The 17,918-nt window shown below is 38.5% G+C and overlaps 4 non-coding genes across 4 annotated transcripts; all 4 read left to right on the top strand.

Annotated features, from left to right (window-relative positions):
* Window positions 1-15,880: 15,880 nt before the first annotated feature.
* TRNAI-GAU (transfer RNA isoleucine (anticodon GAU)) lies at window positions 15,881-15,953 on the top strand. The gene has a single exon. It is a non-coding gene; the product is annotated as a tRNA-Ile (tRNA).
* Window positions 15,954-16,174: 221 nt separating this feature from the next.
* On the top strand, window positions 16,175-16,247 carry TRNAY-GUA (transfer RNA tyrosine (anticodon GUA)). Its single transcript has one exon. It is a non-coding gene; the product is annotated as a tRNA-Tyr (tRNA).
* A 1,396-nt stretch (window positions 16,248-17,643) lies between these two features.
* TRNAI-GAU (transfer RNA isoleucine (anticodon GAU)) lies at window positions 17,644-17,716 on the top strand. The gene has a single exon. It is a non-coding gene; the product is annotated as a tRNA-Ile (tRNA).
* A 74-nt stretch (window positions 17,717-17,790) lies between these two features.
* Window positions 17,791-17,863, top strand: TRNAD-GUC (transfer RNA aspartic acid (anticodon GUC)). Its single transcript has one exon. It is a non-coding gene; the product is annotated as a tRNA-Asp (tRNA).
* The last annotated feature ends 55 nt before the right edge of the window (window positions 17,864-17,918 follow it).

The following is a 17,918-nucleotide window of genomic DNA, read 5'->3' as shown; positions in this document are numbered from 1 at the left end:
GAATTTCGTTGGAAAATATTCCCTAGACGTTCTTGGGAAATTTATCTCAAGAATTCCTAAAGAATTCCGTTGTAAAATAATCCCTAGACGTTCTTTGGAAATTTATCTGAAGAATTTCTTTAGAAAATAATTCCAAAACATTCTTTGGAAATTTATCTCTAGAATTCCTAAAGAATTTCTTTAGAAAATAATCCCGAAACATTCTTTGGAAATTTATCTCTAGAATTCCTAAAGAATTTCTTTAGAAAATAATCCCCAGACCTTCTTAGGAAATTTATCTCTAGAATTCCTAAAGAATTTCTTTAGAAAATAATCCCAAGAAGTTCTTTGGAAATTTATCTCTAGAATGCCTAAAGAATTTCTTTAGAAAATAGTCCGAAGACATTCTTTGGAAATTTATCTCTAGAATTCCTAAAGAATTTCTTTAGAAAATAATCCCTCGACATTCTTTGGATATTTATCTCTAGAATTCCTAAAGAATTTCTTTAGAAAATAGTCCCACGGCATTCTTTGGAAATTTATCTTTAGAATTCCTAATGAATTTCTTTAGAAAATAATCCCTAGACCTTCTTAAGAAATTTATCTCTAGAATCCCTAAAGAATTTCTTTAGAAAATAATCCCAAGACATTCTTTCGAAATTTGTCTCAAGAATTCTTTAGGAAATTCCAAGGAAGTCTTTGGAAATAGTTTCTTTAGAAAATTATCCCAAGGGCTCCGTAGGGTTCCAAAGAAATTCCTTTAGAACTCTTAAGAAGATTTTTGTAAGGGTATCTCGAACGATAGCTTATTTTGTATATACTCTGTTACAATATCGGTTGTCAGCACGCGCAAAGCTGTTTCTCTATGTATCGTAGCTTTGTACGTGCTGTCAAGAGACAAAAAATTTCATGATCTTTAGGATTTAAAATATCCCCGAGTTTTTTAGCTCGAGTGCACGGACCTCTAGGTCTTAGTTTCAAATACGTGTGAAATTACCTACAGCCTTCTACACGTATTTGATACTAAGGCCTAGAGGTATATTTTAAATCCTGAAGATCCTGAAGTTTTTTGTCTCTTGACAGCACGTACAAAGCTATGTTCCATAGAGAAATATATTTGCGCGTGCTGACAACCGATGTTGTAACGGAGTATACACAGAATAAGCTGTCGCCCGAGATAGGGAGTTGCCTATTCTGTAGAGTGAAAACAAATTTCCTCTTTATCCATGGTTATACTACATTCCTGTAACATTTGTCAGTCACCGTATTGAATTATGGGAGATCAATTCGCACCAATATACCAGAATGCCTTGGACGCGAGAGTATGCAGCCATTATAGCGAACAAAGATGGCGGCCACTGTTAAGGCGGGGGAGCCGGGTTTTCCCGATCTCCTCTCTTTTCCTGTCAATATTTGATTGATTGTATAGGCTTGAAGTATTATAGGCTTAAAAATTAAGAAAATAAACTATTTCACATTAAGGGTAAATTTTATTCGTTTGTTAACAAATACTACAATAAATTAATTATAATAATAAAAAAACGCCTGCAGACAAAACTCACAGTAAATTAAAAATACAAAAATTAAAAACTATACCATTAAATGTTTAAAAAGTTATACAATTAAATAATTTTGCAAATTTAAATTTACTTAAGATACCCGTAAGGGGTTGTGGTGTAATCTAGGAAAACTCTTACTTTATCGACGACTAATTGATATGTTTTTGTTTGATCTATTGTAATGAGTGTGTGATTAGGCAGGCGACGTATTTGGGGACCAATGGTACTTGTACTGAGTTCATTTCTGGTTTACCATGGTTGTTTACACCTAATAGTTTCTTCATTATATCAAAATTTACATGATTTTCTGTTGATGAATTTAAATAGAATCCTATAACTTTAACTATGTTGGTGATCTTTTCTGTTGCGGAATCGTAAATATTCATCTAATAATTTTTCGCACCAGCGCTTCCGAACTCACAAATATAGGCGTCTTTGCCGTATGGCTCTAAATCATTCTTTAACTCACCAAGATAATCTCCTGTGGGGAGTATAGGGGCTCCATCTGGCGAGAAGGAGATAAGGCTATCGGTATCCATATAACAACATAGGTCTCCCACCATCTCGAGATGTTTTAAAAGATGAAGGCGTGCCATAGTCGTAGTATAGCATGCTATAACTACGTTTGTATGCTTGTGAGCTATCACGTTTTCTGCAATATCTTCTAATTTGACTAAGACATCTTGTTTCTATTGGTGGGGGGGTGTATTTTGCATCCATGATAATAGCATCCCATATATTCGAACACATCTTTGTTGATTGAACAATAACCATCTACCATTTAGGGTTTGGATTTTAACCTCTTTGCCTCTAAAAGAGGATTGAATGGGGATATTTCTGTCATGCGAAGTCCATTCAAGCCATTCAATAGCGCCTAAATATTGGTTCTCACAAAGTCTGTAATAGTTTGATGCGATGATGCTAATGGTGTTTGATTTGAGATAATTTTTTCGATACACATAGGAACAGACCCCAGGGAGAGTGACAGACCCGCAATTAAATGGGTTTATGGTAGTGACTTTAAGTAGGAGCGACCGAAAAGTTAAACAATCTAAAATTAGGAGTACTAAGTAGAGTGTCGTTTTGGCAATAATAATAAAGCTCGTTTAAAAAATTAAAGCCTTTACCCGTCCTGACTTTTGAGGTATGCCATTTCATAAAAGCGTCCAAGTTTTTCCTAGTGAGATACTAGCACCCGTAAGCCTCTGTGAGGGGTAAAGTATTTTCTAACACGTAGTTTGTCTCTTCCTGGCGGTCTATATCGAACTCGTGTTCGACTACGTTGAAAAGAAAATGGGGAAAGTACCCCTTGGCGGCATTAGGTAAACCAAAAGTGGCGGGGAACTTAGATAAAGCTACAGGGATAAAATTGTACGAGTCGAGGAATAATAGATTAGAGAGCTTCATCTCTAAAATGCGCGTACAGTTAATAGACCAAGAGCCAGTGGCCTGGATCTTACCTCATAAAGTACAAAAGGTCTGACCATTGGAATGAGTTCAGTTTTGATGCTCATTAATAGATTTGGCCGTCTTACGCGTCACAGCTGGGGCATTTGAGGGGGGCGGGGTCATGTTTGACCCTAATGAGGTATGATTTCTTACCTCATGAGGTACATGAATAAAAAAAGGTGGCAAATGATAGAACTAGAAATGGCGATTACAAATATATGAAATCTGACGTCATCAAAGGAGACCATCAATAAATCAGACGGGGGTTAAAATGGTCGAATGAGGTATGAATTGTTACCTCATGAGGTACATGTATGAATCCAGTGTTGTTTGATAGATCTGGTCATGCTAAATAACAGAATATAAAATCTGACTGGAAAATTCGCGGCTTAGGTTTATTCTGACGGCCTGATTCTTGCGTCAGACTATGACAACTTCGTGCCTCATAAAGCTAAATTCCCAATCGACCGAAAAAAACCGGCGCAAATCACGCAGCATACGGTAGAAATTTTACCTTACGCTGTAGTCTGTTCACACTACGACTGAATTTTAAGTTTGGCGGTATATATTTTTGGGTCATGTGACAGATTAGAGTCGTTTCCATAACATTTATTTCGCACTCTGAATTGGTATATCTGTCCCATTGTCGCTTAGATCGTAGAAGAAAGTATATTATATAACCTCCTCAAAAAAGACTTCCTTATTAACATCTTACCTAGATACATTTTTCTTTCTTCGTGGCATGTTTCCGACCAAAAAAAATACATGGCGGCTATCAATTTATCTAGCGTATGCGTGCACTCTTGAAATTTAGAACGTAGTCAGTGGGATAATTTCATTGGCTGAGACACCGGCGTAACGCCGAACACGACCGAAAAATAGAACACAACTTGCTCCCGGCCGAGCGGTCAAACCCCTTTCTGCCGGGTCTCCGTCGTGATTTCCGTCGAGTGCGAGTCAAGCTTAAATGTAGCAGGTGATATATTGTAAAATCAGCCCCACTGATGTCAAGTACATTAAACTTAACTTGTTTGAGCGAGTTGCCTCTGTTTCAATCGAGGAAATGTGGTGAAATATTTTTGACTGTGATAAATGAAATGAACTTAAATTGGCATCATTTAATAATAGAGCTATATCAATTCGGGGGTAAGGAGAGTTTTTGAGGCGGGGTTTCACCAGTCCCCGCCTAGGTCCCTTATTGTGCGCGAAATTTAGATTAGAGTTCTGCAGTGGCCCGCACGGAGGGAGGGTGAAAATCGGCTCCGTTTATTGGCAGGCCCAACTGTGACGTTTCCCCCTTCAACTGCTATAGCTCTATGCAGGCACATTTTTTTTCACACTCATTCAATGAAACCTTCAAGCGTTAAATTATTATTTAATGCAAATAAAGATACAAAAATGTTATATTTTAAACGTCATCTGGTTCATCATCCGAATCAGTCTGATAATCAATATATACGGTTTCATCGTCATAGTCACCCTCCCTCCGTGTGGGCCACTGTAAAACCCTTTGCTAAATTTAGCGCACAATAATGCACCTAGGCGGGGACTGACGAAACCCCGACTCAAAAACTCTCCTTGCCCCCGAATTGAAATAGCTTTATTATTAAATGATGCCAATTTAAGTTCAGCTCATTTATCACAGTCAAAAATATTTCACCACATTACCTCGATAGAAACAGAGGCAACTCGCTCAAACAAGTTAAGTTTAATGGACTTGACATCAGTGGGGCTGGTTTTGCAATATATCACCTGCTACATTTAAGCTAGACTCGCACTCGACGGAAATCACGACGGAGACCCGGCAGAAAGTGGTTCGACCGAAAATCTTTACGCCGAGCCCGACGGAATTTCCGCTCGGCCGGGCGAAAGTTGTGTTCTATTTTTCGGTCGTGTTCGGCGTTACGCCTGTGTCTCAGCCAATGAAATTATCCTACTGACTACGTTATAAATGACAAGAGTGCACGCATACGCTAGATAGAGTGATAATCGCCATGAATTTTTTTTTGGTCGGAAACATGCCACGAAAAATGTATCTAATGGAAGTATATAGAGGTAAGTATATATAAGGAAGTCTTTATTGAGGAGGTTAGAAAATATAATTTATTGTACGATCTAAGCGACAATGGGTCAGAGATACCAATTAAGAGTGCGAAATAAATGTTATGGAAACCACTCTAATCTGTCACGTGAACCAAAAATATCTACCGCCAAACTCAAAATTCAGTCGTAGTGTAAACAGTCTACAGCCAAACGACGGCCTAAGGTAAAATTTCAACCGTATGCTGCGTGATTTGCGCCGGTTTTTTTTTCGGTCGAGTGGGAATCTAGCTTTATGAGGCACGAAGTTGTCATAGTCTGACGCAAGAATCAGGCCGTCAGAATAAACCTAAGTCGCGTATTTTCAAGTCAGACTTTATATTCTGTTATTTAACACGACCAGATCTATCAAACAACACCGGATTCATACATGTACCTCATGAGGTAAGAATTCATACCTCATTCGACCATTTAAACCCCCGTCTGATTTATTGATGGCCCCCTTTGATGACGTCAGATTTCATATATTTGGAATCGCCATTTTCAGTTCTATCATTTGCCACCTTTTTTATTCATGTACCTCATGAGGTATGAAATCATACCTCATTAGGGTCAAACATGACCCCGCCCCCCTCAAATGCCCCAGCTGTGATGCGTAAGACGGCCACATCTATTAATGAGCATCAAAACTGAACTCATTCCAATGGTCAGACCTTTTGTACTTAATGAGGTAAGATCCAGGCCACTGGCTCTTGGTCTATAATTTTCAGAGTTTCGAGGAAAAATTTCTCGTCACGATTCATAATTTCCCTAATTAATAATTGATTGTCATAGTTGCTCCCAAATTGGGATAATACATTAACTTGCTTCACGTCGAATAAACTGACTAAATAATCCATGAATAAAGCTATAGGTTTGCTACCTGAAAAACGTTGTTTTCTAGTTCCAAATTGGTTGCATTTGATGCAATTAATATCTAGGGATTTTTCTTCTATACAATCTTCGCAAACCAAGATGCTAACGCATAAGATGGCTTGATGTTCATACGCGCCCAACTTTTCCTGGCATACTTTTGTCTGTATGCATTCCACATCAAAGAAAACATACATATTACGACGAGGTTTTTTCGGGGGATAACGTTGGGGTTTTTATCTTTAATCACTTGAATGTAACATAAATGGTCGCTGGGTTGATGTTTTCCACATACTTGATAATACATTTCTCCACAAGTGTGTTTAGTCTTGCGGTTTTTACAAAGGTAGAGCCTCTCACAAAGGGCGTTTTTGTTATCTGCTGGGACCAAATGACTGTTATAGCAATCGTCGCCCCAGAATTTTCGCAAACATGACAGACATGTTTTTTCGCTACCGTGACAAACTGTTGGACGCAAATATTTGAAACAAAAGTCGATGCATTTGTTTGATTGAATACGCCAGTAGGGGGTAAGACACTTCTCGAAAAAGTGATCGTGACTAAACAATGGTTTTAAATTGGTAATTACTCTCGTTAAGTAGAAAGAAGCGTGGTCCGCTGTCTGTAGGATCGTTTTCGCCTAATATTAAAATGGGTACCCTATTTTCGAGTTTATAGACAAAGATGGAGTTAGCCGATAAGTATAGTTTAAATTTCTGAAAGTAATCGGAGCTACCACACTCATCTAAAGTGACACCTTGTTTAACCTTTCATAATTTTAATATTTTTTTTAACTTTATTTTTTTTAATTATTTTGCCTTTTTTTATTAACTTTATTTTTTAATTATTTTACCTTTTTTAACAATTTTTTTTTCATTTTTATTTCTTCGAATATTTTTGAACACTTGTGTATAGCTTTTTTAAATTTTCAGTATTTTTTATGCATTCTAATAACTGCCAAAAATGTCGAATATGTTGAATATGTTAATAATTACTGTTTAAGTATATTAGCCATGCTTAAATATGTTTTTATATTTACTTTGTATTATATCCCCAATTATTTTTAGGAAGAGGAACATATTTTAAAGAGAATGTAAAAGCCATTTATGGTAGATAACATAATTCTAGCATTTGCGAGAGGATAGAATTATGTTATCTACCTTAAATGGCCTTTGCATTCTCTTTAAAATGTGTTCCTCTTCCTAAAAATAATTGGGGATATAATACAAAGTAAATATAAATACATATTTAAGCATAGCTAATATACTTAAACAGTAATTATTAACATATTCAACATATTCGACATTTTTGGCAGTTATTAGAATGCATAAAAATACTGAAAATTTAAAAAAGCTATACACAAGTGTTCAAAAATATTCGAAGAAATAAAAATGAAAAAAATTGTTAAAAAAAGGTAAAATAATTAAAAAATAAAGTCAATAAAAAAGGCAAAATAATTAAAAAAATAAAGTTAAAAAATATTAAAATTATGAAAGGTTAAACAAGGTGTCACTTTAGATGAATGTGGTAGCCCCGATTCCTTTCAGAAATTTAAACTATACTTATCGGCTTACTCCATCTTTGTCTCTAAATTCGAAAATAGGGTACCCATTTTAATATTAGGCGAAAACGATCCTACAGACACCAGACCACGCCTCTTTCTACTTAACGAGAGTAATCACTACAATGTAATTACCAATTTAAAACCATTGTTTTGTCACGATCACTTTTGCAAAAAGTGTCTTACCCCTTACTGGCGTATTCAATAACACAAATGCAACGACTTTTGTTTCAAATATATGCGTCCAACGGTACCGAAAAAACATGTCTGTCATGTTTGCGAAAATTCTGGGGCGACGATTGCTATAACAATCATTTGGTCCCAGCTGGTAACAAAAAAGCCCTTTGTGAGAGGCTCTACCTTTGTAAAAACTGTTTTTAAACAATTGATTTCGGAAACCGCAAGACAAAACACACTTGTGGAGAAATGTATTGTCAAGTATGTGGAAAACATCAACCCAGCGACCATTTATGTTACATTCTAGTGATTAAAGATAAAAACCCCAACGTTATCCCCCCGAAAAAACCTCGTCGTAATATACCGGAACTAATGTATGTTTTCTTTGATGTGGAATGCATACAGACAAAAGTATGCCAGGAAACGTTGGGCGCGTATGAACATCAAGCCATCTTATGCGTTAGCATCTTGGTTTGCGAAGATTGTATAGAAGAACAATCCCTAGATATTAATTGCATCAAATGCAACCAATTTGGAACTAGAAAACAACGTTTTTCAGGTGGCAAACCTATAGCTTTATTCATGGACTATTTGGTCAGTTTATTCGACGTGAAGCAAGTTATTGTATTATGGCATTTTGGGAGCAAACTATGACAATCAATTATTAAATAGGGAAATTAACAATCGTGACAAGAAATTTGTCCCCGAAACTCTGAAAATTAACGGGACGGGCATTTTAGAGATGAAGCTCGCTAATCTGTTATTCCTCGACTCGTACAATTTTAGCTGCTTGCCCATTGGGCCAAATCCCATTAGACCGAATGTCCCATTGAACCGAATCCCGTTGGACCGAATATGGCCAAAATGTGCGGGTTTATTATCTTAAAATTTTCATTGCTATTAAAAGACATATTTTAATTGCCGTATTTTAAAACCGAATTAAAAAAACCTCTTTTGGCTTAAAGAAAATACCCTTGTCCTTAAGCTTGCGTCTTCCTATATAAATAATGAAACTGTGATGGCCAAATCCCAAGTTTAAAAGGATGCCTCTATTGTAACCGAGCCGAATCAAAGCCAACCTGAAATGACCCGTAAAAAATCAATATTTTGGAAAAGGCATATATTTATTGTTCAAGGAACTTAATAAATGCAGCGTTAATTGCTCCAGAATATTTATAAAGAGGCCCGCTTTTATTATGCAAGAACCTCAATGAAAATAAAAATATTATGGAAAATCGGTTATCCTACCACTTCCAATCCTAACCTAACCTAACCCAACCAAACCCAACCTAACAAAACATTAACCTAACCTAACCTAACCTAACCTAACCTGACTTGATTTAACCCTAACCCTCTAAAATATTACCGTAATTTTAATAAAATTTAGGCAAAATATTTCAATTACTCAAAGGCCATTATTGCAATAGTATTTTTTTATTACTTTATAGTTTCCCACACTGTCTAACGTTAACTGCAATTAAGTTCAAATGAAATTAATAATCAACTGCATGAAACTATTATTACGTACTTCACATTTTCATTCGGGGAATCGATCCAAGGACTGTCGCACGGTAGTCCGATACTCTTCCACTGCGCCACGGTGAGACGAAAGTTCCTATCGCTAAATTAACTTATGTAGCCTTGTAAGTAATAATAATATTCCTAATAAAAAATCCCAATAGACAGAAACCGCACAAACGGCGGGATTTAAAATCATATTTCAGATAAAATCGGTTGATTGGGAATTCGGTCGAATGGGATTCGATCCAATGGGAGGACACCCAATTGCATCCCTGTAGCTTTATCTAAGTTTCCCGCGACTTTTGGTTTACCTAATGACGCCAAGGGGTACTTTCCCCATTTTCTTTTCAACGTAGTCGAACACGAGTTCGATATAGACCGCCAGGAAGAGACACACTACGTGTTAGAAAATACTTTACCCCTCACAGTAAGGAGAAGTCAGGACGGGGAAAGGCTTTAATTTTTTAAACGAGCTTTATTATTATTGCGAAAATGACACTCTACTGAGTACTCCTATTTTTAGGTTGTTAAACTTTTCGGTCGCTCCTACTTAAAGTCACTACCAAAGACCCATTTAATTGCGGGTCTGTCACTCTCCCTGGGGTCTGTTCCTATGTGTATCGAAAAAAATTATCTCAAATCAAACACCATTAGCATCATCGCATCAAACTATTACAGACTTTGTGAGAACCAATATTTAGGCGCAATTGAATGGCTTGAATGGACTTCGCATGACAGAAATATCCCCATTCAATCCTCTTTTAGAGGCAAAGAGGTTAAAATCCAAACCCTAAAGGTAGATGTTATTGTTCAATCAACAAAGAAGTGTTCGAATATATGGGATGCTATTATCATGGATGCAAAATACACTTCCCCACCAATGGAAACAAGATGTTACATATATCAAGTAGTCGTCGATAAAGTAAGAGTTTTCCCAAATTACACCACAATCCCTTACGGGTATCTTAAGTAAATTTAAACTTGCAAAATTATTTAATTGTATAACTTTTTAACATTTAATTGTATAGTTTTTAATTTTTCTATTTTTAATTAACTGTGAATTTTGTCTGCAGACGTTTGTTTCATTATAATTAATTTATTGTAGGATTTGTTAACAAACGAATAAAATTTACCCTTAATGTGAAATAGTTTCTTTTGTTAGTTTATAAGCCTACAATACTTCAAGCGTACACACTCAATCAAATATTGATAGGAATAGAGAGGAGATCGGGAAAACCCGGCTCCCCCGCCTTAACAGTGGCCGCCATTTTGTTCGCTATAATGGCTGCATACTCTCTGACGCGGGCCATTGTGCAATTAGTAAAAATTCTCCCTGTCCCTATTCTAGTAGCACGGCGCGTCTAAATCCAAGTTGTTCGAACCATTTAATACAGATTTAAAAGGCTAGTTTTACTTTACAAGAAACGATTGAAAGTTTGCGGAAGAGTACTTAGATTAACACGGAACCTAACTAAATCCATCGTGGCTTACCTAATTCGCATCAGGGCATACGCGATACTCACTCTAGGCACCACTACTCTCAAGGTCTCGTTCATGGTGAGCTCCGAAGATCATGGACTGACACAGACGTTCGGAATCGCAGTCAAACGTTTCCGCTATTTTAAAGAAAACCAGGCGACGACTCACTTAATTTAGCATTAGGTTCATGAAAAATGGTTTCGAAGTTGATTTCTTAAAGTTCGAACTGTATATTAACTGAGTTACTATGAAAACGAGCGGTGCTCGTGTTGACACGTAATTTATAACGAAATCGTATCGATTTACGCCCGGATTCCGCGCAGCCAAATTACTTAAAATGTGCAATCTCACTGAGAGGTCTGTTTCAGAACCATTACTATGCATATAAATATTCAACAAATGAGCTCTTTGTTTACCCGGAAGAGAAAACTGGTCATATTTTAAAGTATATTATTCACTATCTAGATTAAAAATTGTTTCATTACAGCAAATGCATGTTCTCATACTTCTTCAGATTTATGTAATATTAGCAGAAGGGAATAATAGAAGAAGGATGACACACTGTACCCTCTTATTACTTAAGTTACGTAATATGATTCTTCCCAGGCTGACCCTTTTTATTTGCTCTCCTGCTCGTCTAATTCCAGAAGGTCATCGCACCGTGCTAGGGTGAATTCCATAATTGTTTGGCACTAAATCCTCCGCAAACAACCCACAAACCCCTTCTTGACGTGGGACCAATATCCACTTGCGCATGCGCCTTGGCAAATAGTTAAACGCTAATAGAGTAATGATGAGGTTTTAACTATTTATCGCGTATGTGATTCGGTTTGGCAAAAGCGGATAAAATAAGAGAAAGTCTGGCTCTCAACCTCTGGGCAGCTCCACGTAAAATTAGAAGCCCCCATAGTTCTATTTTTAGTGCGAACCCCTTTAAGCCCCGAGTTACAAACGGAGATTGACTCTAGGTACATGCGTGATATGGTTGGAGAAAATAGTTCCTTTAGTCTTTCCAATCTGCTTGACTCTATGGTCTTCAGAATTTTGAGTGGTGTGAGTTTACTGCTGCGTGTGGAATGGTGGAATTGTTACAAGCCTGTCGGGCCAGCTAAGTAAGTTTTTAATTTTTAATATGTTTTAAACTGTTTTTATGTAAACATTTGGTCGTAACGACCTCAGTATTAATTCTCTAGTCAAGTTAGTTAACGCAGACGTGATTATTGACAAATAACATTGTGCTAGGGTGCACTTGTTGCTCTTGTTTACCAAGGCTTAGGTGATGTTTCTTACTTTTTAAGTTTTTTAAAGGTTATCATTATCAACGAAACATTCTGTTGTTGTTTGACGCAAGAACGACTCTGGGACTAATTGGTTACAAACTCTTAAATAATTTAGTTAAAGCATTTTATTAATTTAGTTAAAGCATTAAAGTTAATTACCGAGAACACTACTGACTGTACCCCCAGTAGCACAAGCCTTCCGCATAATAGTCGGTTAAAGGTCGAATAGTCGGTTTACGGTCCAGTCGGCTGTACCGTGCTTATTCCGACACTTTTCCGTTTCATGGAGCCGACTACTTCTTTTAGTTGGCAATGCCGACATCTATCTGACAGTTGGAACTGAGATGGTTTAAAGTAGGCTTGCCTACCGTCTAGAAAATTCCAACTTATTTTTTGCCAATTGATTACCGACTCTTTCGCGCTAGTCGGTATTGTGACGTTTAAGAAGAGTAAAATTAAAAGCAAAGTTATGCTTAGGCCGTTTAGTAACCGACATTTATCCGACAGTTGGAACTGAGATGGTTTAAAGTAGGCTTGCCTACCGTCTAGAAAATTCCAACACATTTTTTGCCAATTGATTACCAACTCCCTCGCGCTAGTCGTTATTGTGACGTTTAAGAAGAGTAAAATTAAAAGCAAAGTTATTCTTAGGCCGTTTAGTAACCGACATTTATCCGACAGTTGGAACTGTGGTGGTTTGAAGTAGGCTTGCCTACCGTCCAAAATATGTAACCCATTTTTGCCAATTGATTACCAACTCCTTCCCGCTAGTCGGTATGGTCACGTTTTAAAAGAGTGAAATGAAACCATGCACGTCATCATCGAAGAGGGCGCTGCTAGTGCGAAAGCAAGTTAGCCTTTCAGTATATCTGACGCGGCTGGGTCGTTAGAATGTTTAAACGAGATTTTTGTGGTCGAAAATGATTAGTTCTAGGCTTGCTAACTTTTAATTTCATCGCTAAGGTTCTTTGTCACACTATATAAACTAGAAAAGTCTTCGTTTGTCACGTAAGGTTTGAATTTTGTTATTGAATTATCAATTTATCTACCTCTTAGAGCCAGTTTTATGCATAAGCCTTTGCTTTTTTACCTAGCTTCTCATCTGCTGGGAACCACACCCATAGAAAGTGAAACCAAAACTTAAACGTTTATGTATACCTTCAGTTTCTTTGTTTGAATATAAAAGAAGCAAGTGTTTTGGGGCGCTTGGAGTTCAAAAACCTTATATATTAAGATTATATATTTTTAAGATTTTTGGTTGTGAAAATACTACTGAATTCCAAAATAGATCTCAATTTGTTTTAATTTGATAATTTTTATGCGGTTTCAAACATTTTAAGAGAAAAATGTGTCAAGTAATACCCTTTAGAATTGTATGTTTTTCTTTTTCCTTAAAAAATCTGTAAGTGTATATTTTTCATAAAGATTTTTGTAATTTAAGAGATAGTAACTGGCCACATCGAAGATATAAACAATGAATATTAATAAATGCTTTAATTTATGTAAATATTATACTCGCCCTGAAAAATTTTACTTTTTGTTAAAACCAATTAGCTAGGCAGCTAATATTTCCATTAGACTAGTCGTGTAATATCGAATACATTGTTTAATATTTGAAATTGTTATAATTGACCTGCATGTTACTTGAAATATTCAAAGTACAAATTATTAAGTGTTGTTCATTGAAAATGTATTAAAGAAATTTCAATACTAGGTATCAGTATCCTTTACTATAAGCGAATGAAGCCTCGAGTTAAGGCTTGATCGTGGCAAAAGCGTCGGACCTCTTGCTAACAGGCGGTTTAGTCGACTCTCAAACGTGTTGGATGAGGGTCGTATTTCATTCGTGTCGTAACAGTCGGTAAACCAGTGGGCCGTAGTCCCACCGGGCGGACATTTCGATTCTCAAACCCTTACTCTACCAGCCCTTTACCGACGATTTATCGTTCCTATACTAAAAAGCCGCGAAATCGTCGGATTGAGCGCGGCTTTAGGTAGGCATAATGACGCCGACATATAGTCGGCCAACAGTCGTTTTATAGTAGCCTCAAAACAGTAGGGAAACCGGCGGGCCGTCGTCCCTCCAGGCGGACATTTCGACTATCAAACTATTACTCTCCCGACTTATTAGTGACTTTTTACCAACTCGTCGGTAACACACAAAGCCGACCATGTAGGCCTGACGTCGGCAGTGCTACTGGGGACACTGCTCGACATCTGACAACCGTTATCAGAACGCTATCCGGTTATATAGTTAAAGGCATCGCGATAAAAAATAAAAGGTTACAAGAATGACCGCGATGCATAAAAAACACAAGTATAAAATTAAAATCTGGATATAGATTAAAAACAACCGTTATTATCTCTAATTTAGAACAGTCCCTCTTAAGATCGGTGGCTTAAACCTTCTATCCCGGAGGTGGTTATTTAATTATTTCCAGTCGCAGGGCTTTGACGCAGAAGAGATGCTTTGGACGGAACAGGCTCTTCGTACAGATGTCAGCTGGCATTTCCTCAGTTGGTAGATACCGCAAGGCTATATGTCCCTGGTCGTCGGTGTCTCGAATGAAGTGGTTCCGGATATCAATGTGCTTGGTTCTGTCATGGAAAACAGGATTCTGATCGAGTTGCTGGGCACCCTGGTTGTCGTTGTACAGCACGATCGCCTGAACGGATACTCCAAGTTAGTTGAGAAGACCTTTGAGATATATGGCTTCCTTGGTTGCGTCGGACATTCCCATATATATTCTGCTTCTGTACTAGACAAGGCAACGGTTCGCTGTTTCCTTGCTTTCCAGGATATTGCAGCGCCGGCTAGTTTGAAGACATATCCAGTATATGACTTTCTATCTTTCGGACAGCCTCCATAGTCTGCGTCAACGAAACCCTGGATTGGCAATCCGGTCTTCCGATAAAGCAACCCATGATGAAGAGTTCCCTTCAGGCATCTTAGAACTCTTTTCCCGGCAATCCAATGAGTTTCGTCATAACTTGTGTTGAACTGGCTCAATGTGCTGACTGAATACGCCATATCCGGTCGTGATGACACTACCAGGTACATGAGAGAGACGACCAGAGATGGATACGGAATACGACTGATGTCTTCTGCTACTGGGTTTTCTGGATTTTGCAACTTGTTGTTGGCATCCATTGGAGTCGATATTGCTTTGGAGTTTTGCATGTTGAAACGTTTCAGGACCGTTTCTGCATATTTTGCTTGGGAAATCCGGATGGTGTTTTGTTTAAGATCTTGGTGGAATTCCATTCCAAGACAGTGATGGATTGGTCCCAGGTCCTTCATATCGATTTTCTCCGAAGTTCAAGCTTTACATCAGTCATCCAATCCGGGTTGTTGCTTGCAAGGATCAGATCATCGACGTAGACTCCAATGATCATAACATCTTCCGCCACTCTTAAAACGTATAAGCAGGGGTCGCTATTCAATGGTGTCATTCCAATTTTCGAAAGTCTTTGATGTAACTTCTTGTACCATTGGCGGCCCGATTGTTTTAAGCCGTAGAGGGATTTCTTGATACGACAGACTTTATGTCCCTCTTCTTCCAGGTCGCTGGTCCATTTCTTTGCTCTGGCAATGATTGACTTGTCGAACCGGGTTGACTTGACGATTTCTTCGAGGGATTCAGTGGTTAGCGCGTTCGGCTGTTAACCGAAAGGTTGGTGGTTCGAGCCCGCCCGGGAGCGTTGTTTTGAAGTCTTAGAAGTAACGTAAAAAGGAATTTTTTTTCCACAGTACTTGACGTTCGTTGTTTGCCTATGCTTCCGTGGCGCATTGGTTAGCGCGTTCGACTGTTAACCGAAAGGCTGCTGGTTCGAGCCCACACGGGAGCGTTGTTTTGAAGTCTTAGAAGTAAGGTAAATAGGAAATATTTTTCCAAAATACTTGACGATCATACTTTGCCTAAGCTTTCGTGGCGCAGTGGTTAGCGCGTTCGGCTGATAACCGAAAGGTTGGTCGTTCGAGCCCACCAGGGAGCGTTGTTTTGAAGTCTTATAAGTAACGTAAATAGGAAATATTTTTCCAAAATACTTGACGATCATTCTTTGGCAAAGCTTCCGTGGCTCAAAGGTTAGCGCGTTCGGCTGTTAACCGAAAGGTTGGTGGTTCGAGCCCGCCCGGGAGCGTTGTTTTGAAGTCTTAGAAGTATCGTAAAAAGAAAACATTTTTCCACAGTACTTGACGATCGTTGTTTGCCTAAGCTTCCGTGGCGCAATGGTTAGCGCGTTCGGCTGTAACCCGCAAGGCTGCTGGTTCGAGCCCACCCGGGAGCGTTGTTTTGAAGTCTTAGAAGTAACGTAAAAAGGAAATATTTTTCCACAATACTTGAAGATCATTCTTTGCCTAAGCTTCCGTGGCGCAATGGTTAGCGCGTTCGGCTGTTATCCGAAAGGTTGGTGGTTCGAGCCCACCCGGGAGCGTTGTTTTGAAGTCTTATAAGTAACGTAAATAGGAAATATTTTTCCAAAATACTTGACGATCATTCTTTGGCAAAGCTTCCGTGGCTCAATGGTTAGCGCGTTCGGCTGTTAACCGAAAGGTTGGTGATTCGAGCCCACCCGGGAGCGTTGTTTTGAAGTCTTCGAAGTAACGTAAAAGGGAAATTTTTTCCACAGTACTTGACGATCGTTGTTTGCCTAAGCTTCCGTGGCGCATTGGTTAGCGCGTTCGGCTGTTAACCGAAAGGCCGCTGGTTCGAGCCCACACGAGAGCGTTGTTTTGAAGTCTTAGAAGTAACGTAAATAGGAAATATTTTTCCACAATACTTGAAGATCATTCTTTGCCTATGATTCCGTGGCGCGATGGTTAGCGCGTTCGGCTGTTAACCGAAAGGTTGGTGGTTCGAGCCCACCAGGGAGCGTTGTTTTGAAGCCTTAGAAGTAACGTAAATAGGAAATATTTTTCCAAAATACTTGACGATCATACTTTGCCTAAGCTTCCGTGGCGCAATGGTTAGCGTGTTCGGCTGTTAACCGAAAGGTTGGTGGTTCGAGCCCACCTTGGAGCTTTGTTTCGTAATCTTAGAAAAAACGTAAAAACGTCATATTCTTTCAAAATACTTGACGATCGTTGTTTGCCTAATTTTCCGTGGCGCAATGGTTAGCGCGTTCGGCTGTTAACCGAAAGGTTGGTGGTTCGAGCCCACCCGGGAGCGTTGTTTTGAAGTTTTAGAAGTAACGTAAATAGGAAATATTTTTCCAAAATACTTCACGATCATTCTTTGCCTAAGCTTCCGTGGCGCAATAGTTATTGTGTTCGGCTGTTAATTGAAAGGTTGGTGGTTCGAACCCACCCAGGAGCTTTGTTTTAAAGTCTTAGAAGTAACGTAAAAAGGAAATATTTTTCCACAATACTTGACGATCATTCTTTGCCAAAGCTTCCGCGTTGCAATGGTTAGCGCGTTCGGCTGTTAACCGAAAGGCTGCTAGTTCGAGCCCACCCGGGAGCGTTGTTTTGAAGTCTTAGAAGTAACGTAAATAGGAAATATTTTTCCACAATACTTGACGATCATTCTTTGCCAAAGCGTCAGTGGCTCAGTGGTTAGCGCGTTCGGCTGTTAACCGAAAGGTTTGTGGTTCGCGCTAACCATGGAGCGTTCATTTGAAGTCTTAGAAGTAACGTAAAAAGGAAATATTTTTCCACAATATTTGAAGATCATTCTTTGCCTAAGCTTTCGTGGCGCAGTGGTTAGCGCGTTCGGCTGATAACCGAAAGGTTGGTGGTTCGAGCCCACCAGGGAGCGTTGTTTTGAAGTCTTATAAGTAACGTAGAAAAAAAACATTTTTCCACAGTACTTGACGATCGTTGTTTGCCTAAGCTTCCGTGGCGCAACGGTTAGCGCTTTCGGCTGTCAACCGAAAGGTTGGTCGTTCGAGCCCACCCGGGAGCGTTGTTTTGAAGTCTTAAAAAAATGTAAAAGCGAAATATTTTTTCGAAATACTTGT

Source organism: Phalangium opilio, unplaced genomic scaffold (genome assembly GCF_054372755.1).
Source record: "Phalangium opilio isolate 3A_F unplaced genomic scaffold, DU_Popi_V2 ptg000043l_1, whole genome shotgun sequence".
Lineage (NCBI taxonomy): Eukaryota > Metazoa > Arthropoda > Arachnida > Opiliones > Phalangiidae > Phalangium > Phalangium opilio.
Note: the sequence above shows the minus strand (reverse complement) of the source record. Positions and strands in the feature narration are given on the sequence as shown.